This window comes from Camellia sinensis, chromosome 5 (genome assembly GCF_055761805.1).
Source record: "Camellia sinensis isolate YWXY chromosome 5, ASM5576180v1, whole genome shotgun sequence".
Taxonomy (NCBI): Eukaryota; Viridiplantae; Streptophyta; class Magnoliopsida; order Ericales; family Theaceae; genus Camellia; species Camellia sinensis.
In genome coordinates this window covers 196,645,501-196,663,527 of record NC_138965.1, presented here as the reverse complement: position 1 = coordinate 196,663,527, position 18,027 = coordinate 196,645,501, and positions in this window count along the sequence as shown.

The following is an 18,027-nucleotide window of genomic DNA, read 5'->3' as shown; positions in this document are numbered from 1 at the left end:
GACACAATCCCCAAACTATAGGGACCGTTAGTTTAATTTCCCTAGTAAATAATTCCAAACCAAAGGGTAAAATGGAAAGAAAAAAAATACAAGCCTGCAAAAACCTTCATCCAAATTAGTACCACCAATATTGGTAAATAAAAAAAAAATAAAAAAGATAAAATGGAAAAACTAAAATGCAAGTCTCTAATAGTAAATAATTTCAGAGCAATGTTACGTACTTTGAATTCACCTTGGCTCGAATGACTTGAATTTCTGTTTATTGATTGTCTGGCAAAAAGGCCGACAGCCGTAGTCGACGAGGAGACAACCGCGGCTGTCAGCCTTTTTTCCAGACTACCGGTGAACATAAATTCGAGTCATTCAAGGCAAGGTGAATTTGAGGCACCAAGGATTACACATAATTCCAATCCAAAGGGCAAAATCGAAAAAAAGAAATATGAGTCCCAAGCAGGTAAACGCTTCTTATATATACAGATATTAATAATTATTTTGTAGTTTTATATTGGGAGATTTGGTTGGAGAGCTCCGTTATAAGATTATGTTAATATAAGGACAAAATCAAAATAACTGAACTTTAGTTATTTGATATTTTGAAGATTAATTTCCAACAAAAATTTTCCGTATTAATGCATTAAATTGAAACACATTTAACATTTTTTTCCTTTCAATTTTAAAATTGTTTTGAAATTTAAAAATTCATTAGCTTTTAATGGATATAGTTTTTTGATAAAATTAGTATTTTAAGATTTCCTTTGCCAAGATATGTTATTAAAATAGTGAGATTTCATTACCACAACACAGTAAAATTTAATTGTCTATGAGAAATTTCATTATTTATAGTGAAATTTTCAATTGAGGGCTAAAAATTATAAATTTGAAAGCCAATTGAGAATTGTGAAGATTAAGTACCTATTTATAAATTTAGGACCAAAAAAATGTCAAATTGAGAACTCCTAAATGGTAAAATTAAAAAAAATTTCTATTCTAAAACCATGGAATTTCCCTATCCAAGAAGGATATATAAAATTCGTTGTTTTTGATACTAATGGGAATCCAAGAAGGCCTAGCCCACGGTTTGGGTAACGCTGGACCAGGACCAACAGCACGCAAACACAGGCAGGAAAATAGCTACGTAAGCAGACAAAGATCTTGTAAAGTTATTGTGCCCATACATCAGTTATTTAATGAGGTCCTCGCCGCATTAAATGCAGTAAGCTCTTCGCGCTGGAGGGGGTAGACTCACCATGAACGATGTAAACTAGACTATAAACTTTCGGCCAACAAGACAGTCTGGAATAGATAAGGAAATGATAAGCAAAGGATATAAGGAAGCTTTCAAGATACATTAAAGGTTAAGTTCTTCCTCCGTCTCTTCTATCTATCTATAATCAATCTCCCCTAACCTAACTTGGTCGTTGGAATGTCCGTCAGGGGATCCCCTCCTCCTCCGGACCTTTTTGCAGGCTTGTCTGGGAAACACTGTCGTCAACAGACCCGTTGGAAGCGTGGATCACCGTTGCATCATCAGTTGGTGCCGTCTGTGGGAACCCTATTCCGCAAAGACAGTTGTGCTCATTGTCACCGGAAGGAACCCCATTATCACCCACCTCTTACGTTTGGGTGGATAGTCAAGACCAAGTCCATGGTTTTCTAACACAATACTGGTAACCTTGAAGTTGAGTCCTCTAATCCAAATAAGCCACCTCCATATTTCATGGAACTCACCAATAGTATCAACCATTTAACCGAGCAAAACCAGGCCTTGATCAATGTCTTGCTCCAACGGGATCTCTCTATTCCTCCTCCACCACCACCAGACATCCCTCCAAATCAGGAACAAACCCCAAGTCATCCACTCCAACCACATGCTCCTCGAGGACCTTTTCCTCCACATTTCATCCCACAAGCTCATCTGCCAAATTCTGAGGGTCTACGGCCCCCGTCTCAGGAACTGCTCCCCCCACCTCAGGGTTCGCATCCATCACACCACACTTCCGTTCCCGAAGGTGAGGCTAGCAGTGTTCAACCCCCATTTCTCTCCGGCGGTGGCAATGTTCACATTTGGGACGTGGAACTACGAGCCATGAAGCTCCAACTTCAGGGGGTCATGCAGAACAAACCTTCCACAACAGCCAACTCCCCCTTCGCCGCATCCATTAGGGACAAACCTCGGCCTTCCAAGTTCAAGATGCTGCCGATCGACACCTTCGACGGCACGGCCGATCCGGTTGACCATCTAGAAGCTTACAAGACTTTCATGATCCTCCATGTTTTCCGTAACGAAATCATGTGTCATGTTTTTCCCGTAACGCTCAAGGGGTCGGCACGACTATGGTTCAGTCAATTACCGCCGGACTCTGTCACAACTTTCCAGTAGCTAAGTGACTCATTCCTGAGCCATTTCATTTGTGCTCAGCGTTAGCGATGACTGGCGACCCAGCTGTTGAATATTTGGCATATTGACGGGGAATCGTTGCGCAGTTTTATCACTCGCTTTAATTCAGAAGCCCTCGAGGTTGAGGAGAATGATGATAAGGTCATCTTAACAGCCTTCATGGCCGGTGTGCGCCCATTTGATTTCCTCTTCTCTCTCTCAAAAAACCCTCCGATGACTATGGCCACCCTCCTTACCAAAGCCCAGAAATACATGAACGTCGAAGACTCTTTGGCAGCCTACCAAGACTCTACACCTAAACCCTCACAACCCAAAGACAAGAGAATATAGTCAAAACCTAGACATCCCCAATACATTTATCTTGACTGACCTTCACGCTCCAATCGAGCAGTTGTTGCTCGACTGCCCAGCCGCTTCGAGTGGCACACCCCTCTTAACATGCCTATGGAGCATGCCCTAAACCAAATCCAGCAGGATTATAACTTGAAATGGACCCAATCTTCCAAGTTTCCTTCCAATCGACGGGATCAGTCAAAATACTGTCGTTTCCACTGCGACCATGACCATAACACGGATGAATGCGTCAACCTTAAGGATCAGGTCAAGCACCTGGTCTGTCAGGGACGCTTAACTCAGTTCACTGCGCCCCGACCTCACCAAAGGACCAGAACTGACCCCCTAAAGTGAAACAACAGATACACCCCACCAAGATCAGCTGACCAGCCCCGACAGAAGGGTAACAGGGCCCAACACCAACCTCGAGCTCTAGGAGCCCCCGCTCCCCCTATTGGTGAAATCAGGGTCATTGCAGGTGGCCTCGTGTGCGGCGGACTGTCGCTGTCGGCATAGCGGGTCGAGCTCCAATGAATCAGGTAGGGGTCAGACAAGGAAGTAACGTTGGTCGACTGACCTCCCAAACAACTCAAGCAATGGTCGGAACTGATTACTTTCACAAATACAGATTGTGAAAGCATCCGATACCCCCATGACAACCCACTTGTCATCTCCTCTTTCCTTTCCAACTACAAAGTTTGACGTGTGCTCGTCGACAATGGCAGCTTCTCAGACATGATTTTTCTTAATGCTTTCAAGCAGCTCCAGATTGGTGAAGAAAAGTTATTGCCTCTGCAAACGCCTTTAGTTGGCTTCACTGGGGACTGGGTAATTTCTATAGGGTCCATCGACCTACCAATCACTATCGATGAGTACCCAAGGCAAAATATGAAGATTTTTACCTTTCTGGTTGTTGACTGCCCCTCCGCCTACAACGTCATCCTTGGACGCACAACACTCAATGCTTTCTAACCCGTGATGTCCACTTACCACATGGCAATCAAATTTTTGACCGATCATGGAGTCGACACCGTAAGGGGCCAGCAGACCGTGGGTAGAGAATGCTAAGTCCCTTCGTTAAAAGAACTAAAAATGAAAGAAGCTATGATCATAGAAGGTCTTGACGTTAGGGATGAAGAGGAATTAATCAGAGGGGAAATAGTGGAAGATTTAATAGAATCGTCCATCAACTCTGACGATCCAACGAAGACGGCTAAAATTGGTAGCCAGCTGTCTCCTTAGGCCAAGGCCGGCCTCATGGTTCTCTTCGCTGAGCACAACAATGTCTTTGCTTGGACTCATTTGGACATGCCAGGCATCGACTCTGCTTTTATCACTCATCGCCTCAGTATTGAGCCCCAGTTCTGACCGTTCTACCAAAAGCAACGCATTTTTCATCCAGAGAGCAACAACTTCATCGTCACTAAGGTGGACAAGCTGTTGAAGGCACAGTTCATCAGAAATGTGGACTATCCCAGATGGTTGTCTAACGTAGTCTTGATCCGCAAAAATAATTACAAATGGCGACTGTGCATCAACTACTCTGACCTCAATCGAGCCTGCCCCAAAGATAGCTACACTTTTTAGAATAGATCTATTGGTTAACACGACTGCGGGACATCAGACGCTTAGCGTCATGGATGCTTTCTCCGGCTATAATCAAATCTTAATGCATGTAGCTGACTAGGAGCACACTCTTTCATTACTGACAGGGAGACTTATCACTACCGCGTGATGCATTCGGTTTGAACAATGCAGGGGCCACTTACCTACATAATTCGCCTTGTCCCTCTTTAAGTTATGTTGGGTATATTGTTGTTGAAAACTCTTTGTCAAAATTTTCATTCGTATTTAATTCGATCCCGAATACTTCACTTGTTCCGGAGGGTGCGAGATCAGGTTTGAATGTTAGGAGTGGAGCTAAGAACTTTCCGGGCTAGAAAACCAGAGCTGCACGTGCGGGGGCTTGGGCCGCACGTGTGGGAGATGAGGCCACACGTGCGGAAAACAAGGGTTTGACCTGGGTGCATATTGAAATAAATGCATGAGAAGCAGCAGGTGCGGGAGAGGAAGGGCCACACGTACGGAAGGCACGCTCCGCATGTGCGGGCATGGGTGCCGCACGTGCGGTGGTAGGTGAGTCCAAAAATTTTTGTTTTTTCTTCTCTCTGGACTGAGTGTATCTCACATTTGTTGTGTCTCTCTCTCTTTCTAAAAACTCTTTTCTCTCCCCTTTCTCTACATTTCCTATACTAAACAAGATCAAATCCTTGATCTCTTTAAATCCATTAGAGCTTTGCCCATAGTTTCTTCATTAAAGTTGGATAACTTCTCGAGGGCTACGTTGTGTGTGGTGAAGATCGAGCTTCGACACCGTTGATTTTGGGGGTTTTATCTCATTTCTTCTTTAAAACTTGAGGTAGGAATTTTCTTTGAGTCATATATATTTTTAAAAAATTTAGATGATTTTCGAAATCCTCATTTGATAGCTTTGAAATTTGATTGTTGGCTCAAGAATGTGGATGATTTTAAAAGTGGGTTTGCCCCTTGCCTTTTGTAAATAATCTTTTAAGGGTTTGAACTACATTGATTGAGGAAAGATAATATTTTAGAGAGTTTCTCTCAAATGTTTGGGTGTGTGTGTTGTTGTGGTGAGAAAAACCTAGAAATTGGGGGTTTTTAAAAAGGTGTTGAGAACACATGGTTGACATTGTTAATGTATTAGTTTGTGTATCAAAATGAGTAAAGGATGGGAATAATTTTTATTTATAGTTATAAATGATGAGTTTCATAAAATATGAGAATTGTTGATATTGGAAATTATCGTTCAAATGTTGCTATAGTCTTGAAATGACCAAGTTATTGGGATTGCATGAGATATGGAAATGTGGTTATTTATTGATGGATTTAAATGAAAATGTGGTTATCTTCTGAGATAGTATTGAAAGGAGAAATGAAACTTTGATTATTTTGAAATTATTGATATTGATAATCGTTGCATTGCATATCCATTCAATTAGCTATTACATATTTTGAATAGAGCTGGAAACTTTTACATTGAGAAAAGAAGGTTTATAAATAAACTTCTCATGGAATTGTTTTGGGGTAAATACATTGGTAAGTCTGGATAGAGGGTGTAGATGAACTTGATTAAGTTAGCCTGAGTGTACAGGGTGAAAGACTGAAAACACGCGCGCAGGAGGTACCACTTCCCTTCTAGTTAGCAACCGGTAAAGTGGGATTTTGGTAGTACTAGTTATGCCTACTTGCGGACATCAACCTAGAGATTACTTGAGTCATATTTACCGCCCCTTTAACTAAATTGAAAATTTCTAAGTTGTTGAGATTTTAAGTTACTATTGAGCATTATGATTTTCAAAGGGATGAAAAATGTCATTTTCTTTTAAATAGTATAACATAACATGTGCATTTCATTTGTGAAGCTTGTATAAAATATATATACTTTGTTAATAATTTTCTACTAGGTTTTATGCTCACCCTTATGGGATTTTGGTGCAGGAAAAGATGTGGTGATCCTGCCAAGTTAGGGCGTGGACGTATGTGTTGGGGGCATAGGGCTCTTATTTTTGTGTTGTGGTATCTTTTTGTTAGCCAAGGGCTATAATTGTTAGGATCCGAGAGACTATTTTTGTGTAACTGGGCTTAAGCCTTGGAATTTGTAAGCCCTTGAGGGCATTTTATTTAGTTTTGAATTTGATGTTCTACATGCTATAGATTCTTGTATTTGATATCATTGAATGTATAATTCGCATGTAGGACTATTTTGTACAAACTTTAATGATCTATGATGTAAAGGTAGAAGAATCATACATTTTGTTATAATGAATGTTGGTTGATGTATTTATATAATGTTATAAATTTTCAGGGCGTTACACCTCAGGCCAAGGCCGGCCTCATGGCTCTCTTAGCCGAGCACAATGATGTCTTTGCTTGGACTCATTTGGACATGCCAGGCATCACCTCAGTATTGAGCCCTAGTTTCGACTGTTCCACCAAAAGCAATGTATTTTTCATCTAGAGCGCAACAACCTCATCGCCATTGAGGTGGACAAGCTGTTGAAGACACAATTCATCAGAAACGTGGACTATCCCAGATGGTTGTCTAACGTAGTCTTGGTCTGCAAAAATAATGGCAAATGGCAACTGTGCGTTGACCACTTTGGCCTTAATCGAGCTTGCCCCAAAGATAGCTACGCACTTCCTAGAATAGATCTGTTGGTCGATGCGACTGCGGGACATTAGATGCTTAGTTTCATGGATGTTTTCTCCGGCTATAATTAGATCTTAATACATGCAGTTGACCAGGAGCACACCTCTTTCATTACTGAGAGGGGGACTTATCACTACGCGTGATGCCATTCGGTTTGAACAATGCAGGGGCCACTTACCAACGCCTGGTTAATGTCGTTTTCAAAAACCAAATAGGTCGGAATATGGTGGTTTATGTTGATAACATGCTCGTTAAGAGCAAACTCTCCTCCGATCACCTAGCGGACCTGTGGGAGACTTTCTAGACCTTGTGCAAGTACCAGATGAAGCTGAATCCAGAAAAGTGTGCCTTCGGTGTTGGATTTGGTAAATTTTTGGGGTTCATGGTCAGTTACCGAGGTATTGAGGCCAACCTAGAAAAGATCAAGGCACTAATAAAGATGCAGTCTCCCAGAATGGTGAAGGAGGTCCAACGGCTCACAGGCAGAGTTGTCGCCCTCAATCGTTTCATTTCTCGAGCAACTAACAAATACCTTCCATTCTTCAAAGTTCTCCGAAAGGCCTTCGAATGGAAAACCGAGTCTGAGGAGGCCTTCCAACAACTAAAACAGTGCTTGGCCAATCCCCCTCTCATTTTTTAAGCTTTGCTAGGAGAGACACTTTTCCTTTACTTAGCTGTCTCCACCACGACAGTCAGTGCTACCCTTATCAGAGAAGACGACTCAGTCCAGCGCCCAGTTTACTACATCAGCCGCACACTCTGGGGGGCAGAATAGAACTACCCTTTATTAGAGAAGATGACTCTGGCTTTGGTCATTGCCTCTAGATGCCTCCGATCCTATTTCTAGGCATACTCAATTGTGGTCCTCACTGATCAACCTTTAAGGAAAATTATGCAACAACCAGAGTCATCAGGCAGTCAATACGAGATCTCTTACCGACCTCGGACAGCCATCAAAGGCCAAGCCGTTGTCGACTTCATCTTGGAATTCACCAACCTTACCCCGCACATACCCCCTCCACAACCATAAGCCATTCCTGAGACAACCGATCCCCATTCTTGGACCCTTAACGTTGACGAATTATCCCGCAAAGAGGGTAGCAGAGCCGGTTTAATTCTCACTACCCCAGAGGGCGAATACTTTAAGTGTGTCCTCCGTTTTCTATTCAACACTAGTAATAACGGGGCTGAGTATGAGGCCCTCATAGCGGGTCTCCGACTAGCCAAGGACATTGGGGTAGACCACATCCACATATTCCGTGATTCCCAATTGGTTGTCGGATAGATAATTGGGGAGTTTGACGCGAAGAAAAAAACAATGCGAGCATACAGGGACATCGCTCTTCCCCTCACTCGCCTTTTTAGTAGTTTTCAGATCCAGCACATCTCCAGGCCAGACAATTCTTAGGCGGATAAAGTGGCTCAATTAGCTTCGGCCGACCGGTCGGATCTCAATCATGACGTTCGAGTTGAATACTTTACCACTCCAGCCGTTTCGCCAGATCCACAAGAGGTCCACTTCCTCCAGAATGAGCCTATCCTATGGGCCTAAGACATCATCCCGTTCTTAGAACATGGGGTGCTACTAGACGCTAAACAAGAGGTCAATAAAGTCAGGGCTCAGTCATCTCATTATGTCATCATCGGTAGCCTGCTGTACAAATGGGGATTCTCACGTCCATACCACAGGTGTCTCAGTCCTGCTCAAGCGAACTATGTGATGAGAGAAATACACGAGGGCATTTGTGGCAACCATTCAGGCGTGATAAATGCCAGCGCTTTGCCAACATCCCTTATGCACCGCCAGCGGAATTGATCACACTCAGCAGTCCCTACACCTTTGCCAAGTGGGGGCATCAACTTAACCAGTCCTTTACCACTAGTAGGGGCTAAGTCGCTGTGGTTGCCATTAATTACTTCACCAAATGGGTGGAAGCAGAACCTCTTGCTGCAATCACTGAACGAAACACCACCAAGTTCATTTGGCAATCAAAAGTGTGATGATTTAGAATTCCCCAGGCCATCATCTTAGATAATGGAAAACAATTCGACAACGCCAAATTTGGAAAATTCTGCGAAGGGCTCTGTATCAGACCATGTTTTTCCTCTCCATTAAATTTGGAAAATTCTGCGAAGAGCTCTGTATTAGACCATGTTTTTCCTCTCCAGGCCATCTCCAAGCTAATGGGCAAGTCGAAGTCACCAATCACCCCCTTTTGAAGATCATCAAGACTAAATTGGAAGCTTCCAAAGGACTCTAGGCTGAGGAATTACTAAACGTACTTTGGGCCTATTGAACGACAGCTTGCACCCCTACAGGAGAGACCCCTTTTCGCCTAACATACGGCGCCGAGGCGGTCAGCCTAGTGGAAATCAGTCTGCCAACCCCCTGGGTGCCACATCCAAACCCAGAACTAAACGAAGAGCTGTGACGGGCTAACCTGGACCTAATCGAAGAGCTCTGAGAGTCAGCTGCTGTCAGACTGGCATCATATCAACAGAGAATGAGAACACATTATAATCATAGAGTCAGATCCCGAGAATTCACAGTAGGCAACCTAGTCTTACGTGAAGCCACTCTTGCCGCCAAAAACCTAACCAAGGGCAAGCTAGCAGCTAAGTGGGAAGGACCTTACATCGTCACAGCCAGAACCCGTCTGGGTACTTACTGTCTCCAGGACATGACGGGCAGAGACCTCCATCATCCATGGAATACAGAGCACTTAAAGTGCTATTTTCAATAAAATGGCTTATGTTGCTTTTTGTATGGTTCAGCCTGTTGTATGATCCACTTTGCTATTCAGAACACTTGTTCATTTTTTTCCATATGATGTGTAAATCTATGATTTGTAGGACTATGCTTTAATGAAAAACATTTTCATCCGCATTTTTGGTGTTGTATCCCTCTTCCTGAAGAATAAGCCTCAGCCAAACTGAGCACCATAAGCCTCAACCAGACTGAGTTATATAAGCCTCAACTAGACTGAGCCTGAAGAGCTCAGTCAGATTGAGTTACATAAGCCTCAGCTAGAATGAGCACCATAAGTCTTAGACAAACCAAGCACCATAAGCCTCAGCCAGACTGAGTTAAATAAGCCTCAGCTAGACTGAGCCAGAAGAGCTCAGCTAGACTAAGATACATAAGCCTTAGACAGACCGAACACCATAAGCCTCAGCCAGCCTGAGCTTGAAGAGCTCAGCCAGACTGAGTGTGATAAGCCTCAGCCAGACTAAGCCTGAAGCGCTCGACCAAGACTAAGTCTCAAGCTTAGCCACATTTATACGTGCGACATTCAACTCAAAAACCTGCATTCAACTCAACATCAAAGATAATTCGTGACTGGCAAATTAAAAGGCAAAACCAACAAAGCGATAATTTATAACAAAAGCCAAGTTTTATCATTTCATTAATACTATACAACTTTTTATCAACATAACCTAAACCTTTATATAAAGACCCAAAAAAAAAAAAAAAAAAAAAAAACAACAACAACAACAAAAACAAAACAACAACATAACAGTGCCATTTGGTAACACTTACGTTTTCAGTTTATATTTACAAAAATTTAAAAAACTCAAATAAAAACTTGTTTGGTAAATTTTTAATTTATAAATCAGTGGTCTCAGTTTATAAATTTGGCCAAAAAATGTAAACTCAAAAAATGTGTTTCTATTTTGAGTTTTGAGTTTTTTTATTTTTTTTACCACCCAACACTAGCCACCACCCGCTACCATTTTCCTCCATCGTCTTCCACCACCACCACCACCCACCCCCCACTACCACTTGCCACCACTACTCATCACCCACTTGCCACCCACCACCACAACCCACCTGCCACCCACTTGCCACCACCACCCACCTCCCGCCACCACCACCACCATCACCACCACCCACCTGCCACCCACCCGCCACCACCTACCACTGCACCTACCATCCATCCGCCCCCTACCACCACCCGCCACTTACCTGCCACCACCACTCACCACCCACCTGCCACCATCATCTACCACCCGTCACCACCAGCCACCAGCCACCTGCCACCCACCCGCCACTCACTCGCTACCACCACCACCACCACTCACCTGCCACCTGCCACCTACTTGCCACCACCCACCACCCGCCACTACCATCCATCCGCCCGCCGCCACCACCACCACCTGCCACCTACCCGCCGCCACAACCCACCTGGCACAACCATCTACCACCCGTCATCACAGCCACCAGCCATCCACCACCACCACCCACCACCACCACCACCACCCACTCGCCACCACCCACTATCGTCACCACTACTACCACCATCCACCCGCCACCACCCATCACTACCCGCTATCCATTACCCACCTGCCACCACCATCCACACACCTGTCACCGCTTTCCACCACCGTCTTTCGCTGCCGCCACCACCCGCCACTTGCCACTACTTTCCACTACCGTCTTCTGCCACCACCACCCACCCACCCGCCACTTGCCACCACTTTCCACCACCGTCTTCTGCCACCATCACCCACCACCTACCACCATTTTCCACCACCGTCTTCTGCCACCACCACCCACCATCATTTTTCACTACCGTCTTCCACCGCCACCACTCGTCACCACCCATCACCTGCCACTACTTGCCACTTCTCACTCTTTTTTATATTTTTAAATTTTTTTAAACATTTTGTTTAAACCAAACGCATTTGTAGTTTATGTTTTTCTAAAAATAAACAAAAAATAAACAAAAATCAGTTTATAAAATTTTTGTAAATATAAACTAAAAACGTAAACGTTACCAAACAGGCCCAACGCAATCCACCCCAGCTCAGGCCAAGTCTTCAATCTCCTTTTCTTCCATCCCCTTCACTGGATGCCAAGTCTTCCTCCTCTACTCCTTCATCCAGTGGTGTTTGGGCAATATCCCCATCTCCTGGCTTCACTAGGTTAAAGTCCATGTCTAGGAATAGCTTCTGCGCCTTGTATTTAAAGCTTATCCAACCTCTGTCCCAATACGTGCTCAGTTCATGTTTGTAGTAGTCGAACTCTTGGAAGTTTTGTATTATCTCCCTTTTGGTTTGCCCTTCTATCAACTCTGTCGCCACGTTCGAAGGCCCAGCTTCCCCTTCCCCCCCTTAGCCAGACTTATGGCCACAGCAGCATTAATGGCCATTTGGAACTCTGGGGTCTGCTTGCACTGCTCCACCACTGCGACGTACATATCTGGGTAGGCCGCTCTCTCTACTTGTAAAGTCCTGGCCATATCCGCTGACTTCTCACTCTCCTCCTCTAAAGCCTTTTGCACAACCAGTGCCTTCTCTAATTCAACCATTCGTGCATCTGCCTCTCCCTTATCCTTTAGGACCAGATCACGCAGCTTTTCGTTATTTAGCAGGGCCTTCTCCAACCTCTCCTTAGCGGTGGTACAAGCTTTCTGGGCTTCGTCAGCCTTCTTCTGTTCACTCGCCAGTTCAAACTCCATCGACACCGCCTTACGACATGTCACTTCCAGCTCTGCCTTGGCGATTGATAGTTCTACGGCGACCTTAGTTTGGCCTACTGTGGCGCGCTCAGCTAGGTAACTCTGCACTACCACCAGCACTTCCATCTTCTTCGCTCTTTGAGCGTACAATAAGCCCTTCGCGCAGGCACTCCTCGTCGCCTTTCTCCAGCCTGCTATTTCCGCTCTCACACTTTGCAACTACGCCTGTGCCTCCTCTAATTAGGCCTTAAGCGGCTCCAATTCCGTCATTGCCCCCACTCCCTTGCCCAGTAATCCAGCCGCCAGGGTCACTGCTTCCATCTGCGGAGAGCAGAGCCCTCTTATGAGTTCTGCTTCTATGAATTGTGACACCCCTCGTACAGTCGTATCCTCAATGGCCCCTAGCATGCAGTTTGTAGCAGCTCTGGCCTTACTACCATCACCAATTGAGCGACTGACCACGACGCAAAAATGATGAGTGGCGGTCCCCAATGACCCTAACTCCTGCCTTGGGGGCTCTTCTCTTGAGAGCACGTCCTTGCGGGGTAGGTTGGTAGATTGGTCGGCCTTTTGGAAACCCTTTTTGCTCGTCCACTCCACCTATTAGTTGGGCGACCGGGGGCTCGGCCAAACCTCCTTCTACCTTTGCCCTAATCCTAGCCTCTCATTTCTCTACTTTTGGGGGCACTTCCACTGCCCCCTCTTTGGCCTTCTTCGACAATGGTCCTTCTTCACTCCCCTCCGTCACCACCCCCGCTTTTTTTTTCTTCTTCACCACCAATTCTATCTCCTTTTTACTCGTCTCCCTTAATGGATCCACCGGCGCTCGTAGAGGCACAAATGTTGCTAAGTCCTTGTCTCCTAAGGGTTTGGGTCGTGGTCGGACAGACCTCTTTGCGACTAGCTTCGGCGCTGGACCTAACTTTTTCTCCTTGTATGCGCCTCCCGTGTCTTCCTTTTTGCCTCCATCCCCTCTGGGTAGGATCTTCCCCAGTCGGCTGAGGCCCCAGATTCAGGGCAAATAGGCTGAGGGCTGGACAAGGTCGTCCCATTTTAGCCCTTTCTTCTCCTGTCACTCCTTCACTTGTTTGACCCTTCTCTCCGTCGCAGCGTCTAACTTTGGCTCCAACGACTTGGTGGGGACCTTCCAAATCGTGCGCACTTCCCTTCTGCCACTGGTCGACACAAAAAACCATTTTGGCCGCCAACCCTTCACCGCTGAGGGTAGTCCCGCCACCAATCCCGTTTCCGCTATGCTTGCAGGGTCACCCAAGTCTCTTGTTGCCCTAAAGCCTTACAGCAGGAGAAAAATTCGTTCACCATCATTTCCTCTCCTTCGATCGCTTGTGGCCACGCGATTGTGCAGGCAAATAAAATCTTCTACGCGTTCGACATTAGTTGTCTTGGGGTCACCTCCAGGCGATTCAACACTTCGACCACTAGCTGTGGGAGGGGCAGCCTCAGACCCCTCGCAGCACTTCTTTGTACAGGGCGAATTCCATCGGCCGTGCGTTAGATGCCCTCTTTTTCGCCGTGGGCAGTCTTAACTCTACATTGGCCGAAATTTGGTATTTGCCACGTAACTCCTCTAGATCCTTTGCTATTAGCGTAGATTTGTCCGCCTTTGTATGCCAGTCGTCAGGCACTACTTGACTAATCGGTTGGGCTGTTGAGATCATCGTCGACGGCAGAGGTCGCATTGGCCATTCCACGCCCCTTTCCCCAAGACTCTCGGCTCTGTACTGTTCTGCCAGAGCCACCCCATCATCCTCTCCTAATGTGTTCGATGCCATGGTAGGTGCTTTGTCTTGTGCCATCTCCTTTACGTTTTTATATATCGCTTCGGTTGTGGGGGCTAGGATATTTGCAATATGAAAGAGAGGTGAATCCACCGAGATATAAGAGCTAAAATCTAGAATGTACTGATTTTTCGCAATCAGGTAAGAAAAGTGTACAAGTACAAATGCCTAGGGCTTGCTTGTGTTCCAAGGGTCGTGGTTAAATTTTGCCAGTTTGAAAATCCCACAATAGTTTAAAATCCCCGCCTGTCCCCTTATCAAACCTTTCTTCTCTTACAGCCGATTCGACATCTGTCACTAGTGACCTCGATTACTCCACGTGTATGACCATGATCCCTCAATTCTCCTACTAATTCTCTTTCCTTTCTCCTGTTTATTCACTTCACATCACCATGTGCTTACCTACCCTTCGAGCCCTGTGCACCATCAATGCGCTTACGGCAGCCTTTATGGTCGGCCAGCCCGACTGCCATCTTTCACGTTCGGTTGTATTCACGCTCGGCCAGCCTGACCATCATCTTTTGCGCTCGGCCGCCTTCACGGTTGGCTAGCTCGACTATCATCTTTCACAGTTGGCCAGCCCGACCATCATCCTTTGCGCTTGGTCGCCTTTACGGTCTGCCAGCCCAACTGTCATCTTTCACGCTGGGCCGCTTTCATGGTCGGCCAAACTGACCATCATCTTTTGTGCTCGGCCAGCTCGACTGCCATCTTTTATACTCGGCTGCCTTCACGGTCAGCCAGCTCGACTATCATCTTCAGCGCTCGGCTACTTTTACGGTCGACCAGCCCGACCATCTTCTCTCACGTTCGATCGCCTTTACAGTTGGCTAGCCCGACCACCATCTTTTGCTCTTGGCCACTTTCAGGGTCGGCCATCTTGGCATTCGGTCGGCCTTTTCTTACCACTCCACCAACCTCCCGCCCCACCCTAGCCCCCTCCCTGGCTCTTCGGGACTCCCGACACCTTCTTATTCCCTTCGTTAGACTAAAGATGCACTTGGGAATGGGGGACTACTAATACTAACAGGCATCTAAGAGGGCCTAGCCCACGGTCTGGGTAATGCTGGACCAGGACCAATAGCACGCAAACACAGGCAGGAAAATAGCTACGTAAATAGACAAAGATCTTGCAAAGTTATTGAGCCCACACATAAGCCATTTAATGAGGTCCTTGCAGCATTAAATGTAGCAAGCCCTTTGTGCCAGAGGAAGCAGACTCACCATGAACGATGGAAACTAGACTATAGACTTTCAGCCAACAAGACAGTCTGGAATGGACGAGGAAATGATGAGTAAAGGATATAAGGAAACTTTCAAGATACGTTAAAGGTTAAGTTCTTCCTCTGTCTCTTCTATTTATTTATAATCAATCTCTCCTAACCTAACTTGATCGTCGGAGTGTCCGTCAGGGGGATCCCCTCCTCCTCCGGACCTTTTTGCAGGCTTGTTTCGGAAACACCGAGGTCAGCAGACCCGTTGAAAGTGTGGATCAGTCCGACCTATCATTCATTGGAACCGTTGCATCATCAATTTTTAACACAAGAAATTCTCAAATTGATGTGGAACTTTCATCTTTCATAACAATTTCAACCTTCTTTCATTTGGTATAATCACTAAATTCAATATCTTCCAAATAAATTTCATCCGTTGCAAATGGCCTACTTCTAACACTTTTGTTAGTCACGACTCAATGATATCTACCTTATTCACAGCCGATATCGTCCTAGATGAGATCTCGTGTTAGCATTAAGCCCCCACCTAATTATGCTCTCAACATATTAGTGGCAGTAAAAGTGATTGGCTATGAATATGCCAACAGACGACTATGATTTCTAGGGCTTTAACCATTAAGTGTGGATAATATAGTAGATAAGAGCAAAAGTCATAAAAAAATATAAATGGATGGATTGTAAATCTAATTTTGAAATTTGGAAAAATGAGCAACCTAACCTTTAAAAAATCTTGACTAAATTACACCTACATTTTTGAAATTTAGATTTAATATATATCACTTCCTAACATTTAAGAAATTATACTAATCTCTTATCATTGTAATTATTTAAACGGAATGAAAATATTAAATTCATGCACTATCCTCTTTTTTTTTTTTTTTTTTTTTTTTTTTTTTTTTTTGCATTGCTTTACTTTTTTTCCCCCTTTCCTTTGTTTTACCTTTTTTTTTTTTATTCAATGTAATTTTTTTTTCCAACTATGAATTATTGCCTTTTATATAAACAGGAGAGTTTGTAAAATAAGACTATTAACCATAAGGGTGAAAATATAATTTTTAAAATGTCAGGAGGTGAGATATAATTAGACCAAATCTTAGAGATTGTCAGCGTAATTTGCCCAAAAATCTTTTACAAGAATCAAAAGAGGAACCTATTAGGGGGGGTATCTTTATTTATTTTATGTTTCATTTGGTTTACCTAGTACATTGATTCATCTTGTTGATCCATAGTTTTGGATTAAAAAAGTGCAAGCAATAAGAGCTCCCCAAAAAAGTATTCCACTGTTTTTATTTATATTTATATTTTTTTATACTATTATAATATGAAAGTGATAGGAGTGATATAATTTTCTGTAATAATTATCTTTCAATCCTTATTTGTATAAATATTTTTTTAAATATTAAATATAATCAGACATTTCTAGTCCATTGTATAGAGGGTTTGACCGAGCTTCCACGGTTTTAATAATGGTTGACATCAGACACCATTTAAATTTAAAAAACAAAGTATTAAAGTGCCTAAATGTAACTGATACTGCATGAATTATAAATATCAATCAAGTTGAGTCTTTTTTAAAACAAACAATTTTAAGGACACAGGTTAACATAATCCTATTATAACGTATAATTATATTAAATTTCCGTTTGGAAATTTAATTTTTTAGTTAAACTAATTAAAAAGTCAAAAAATTACTAAAAAAAAAGCGAGTCAAATATCTCAATAATACGCGATTTTGCTATAATTAAAAAGTCATTTCCAAAAAAATAGAACTTATTTTTTTTTCATTTCATAAAAAAGTTAAAAAATTACTAAAAAAGTCAATTCTTAGACAAGATTTTAAATTTAAGTAAAAAATAGCTAACTTATTTGAATCGAACCTTTAATTGATCTAGACTTGCAAAATTATTATAAACATCATCCCTGGTGGAAAAATTATTAGGTACTGACCGAGTACTACGTAGTCATATTCTCTCATCAATTACTATTTATTACGTCTCTTCATGTTCCCTAAGTACCTAATAAAAATAATTAATATCCCAACTTTTTCATCAATTATATTATCATAAAGCACCATATGGCCATACTTCAGAGCTACCAAATAATCCAAATTCGTTTAGGAATCAAGTTGACTTTGGCTGCAGATACATGCATCACCCGGGTGCTTCTAAGCACACATTAGATATTTCAATGCATTTATGCGTATAAATAATGATTGGGTTATTTAGTAAAAGATCTATTTTGGATCTTGCTGGAGACCCCCAGCACCCCCACCTCCCTGTGGGGTGCTGGCAATGAAAGAAAAAAAAAAAAATTATTTTTTTGGACCAATCAAAAGGGACCCCAGCACCCACTGGGGTTCTATGTATTTTCCATTTTTATGAGTGTCTAATGATGAATTTTTTTGGATTAGAAAGACGTAGTTATTGAAATCTATTGACTGAGAATGGATAAATTATTATTTTAAATGACATTTTTTTCTCTTCATTTTTACTTTCATTCTTTTTCTATCTCTGTTTTCTTTTTCTTTTATTTTTTTAACATACTACTATCAATCGGTGTGGACAGTCAC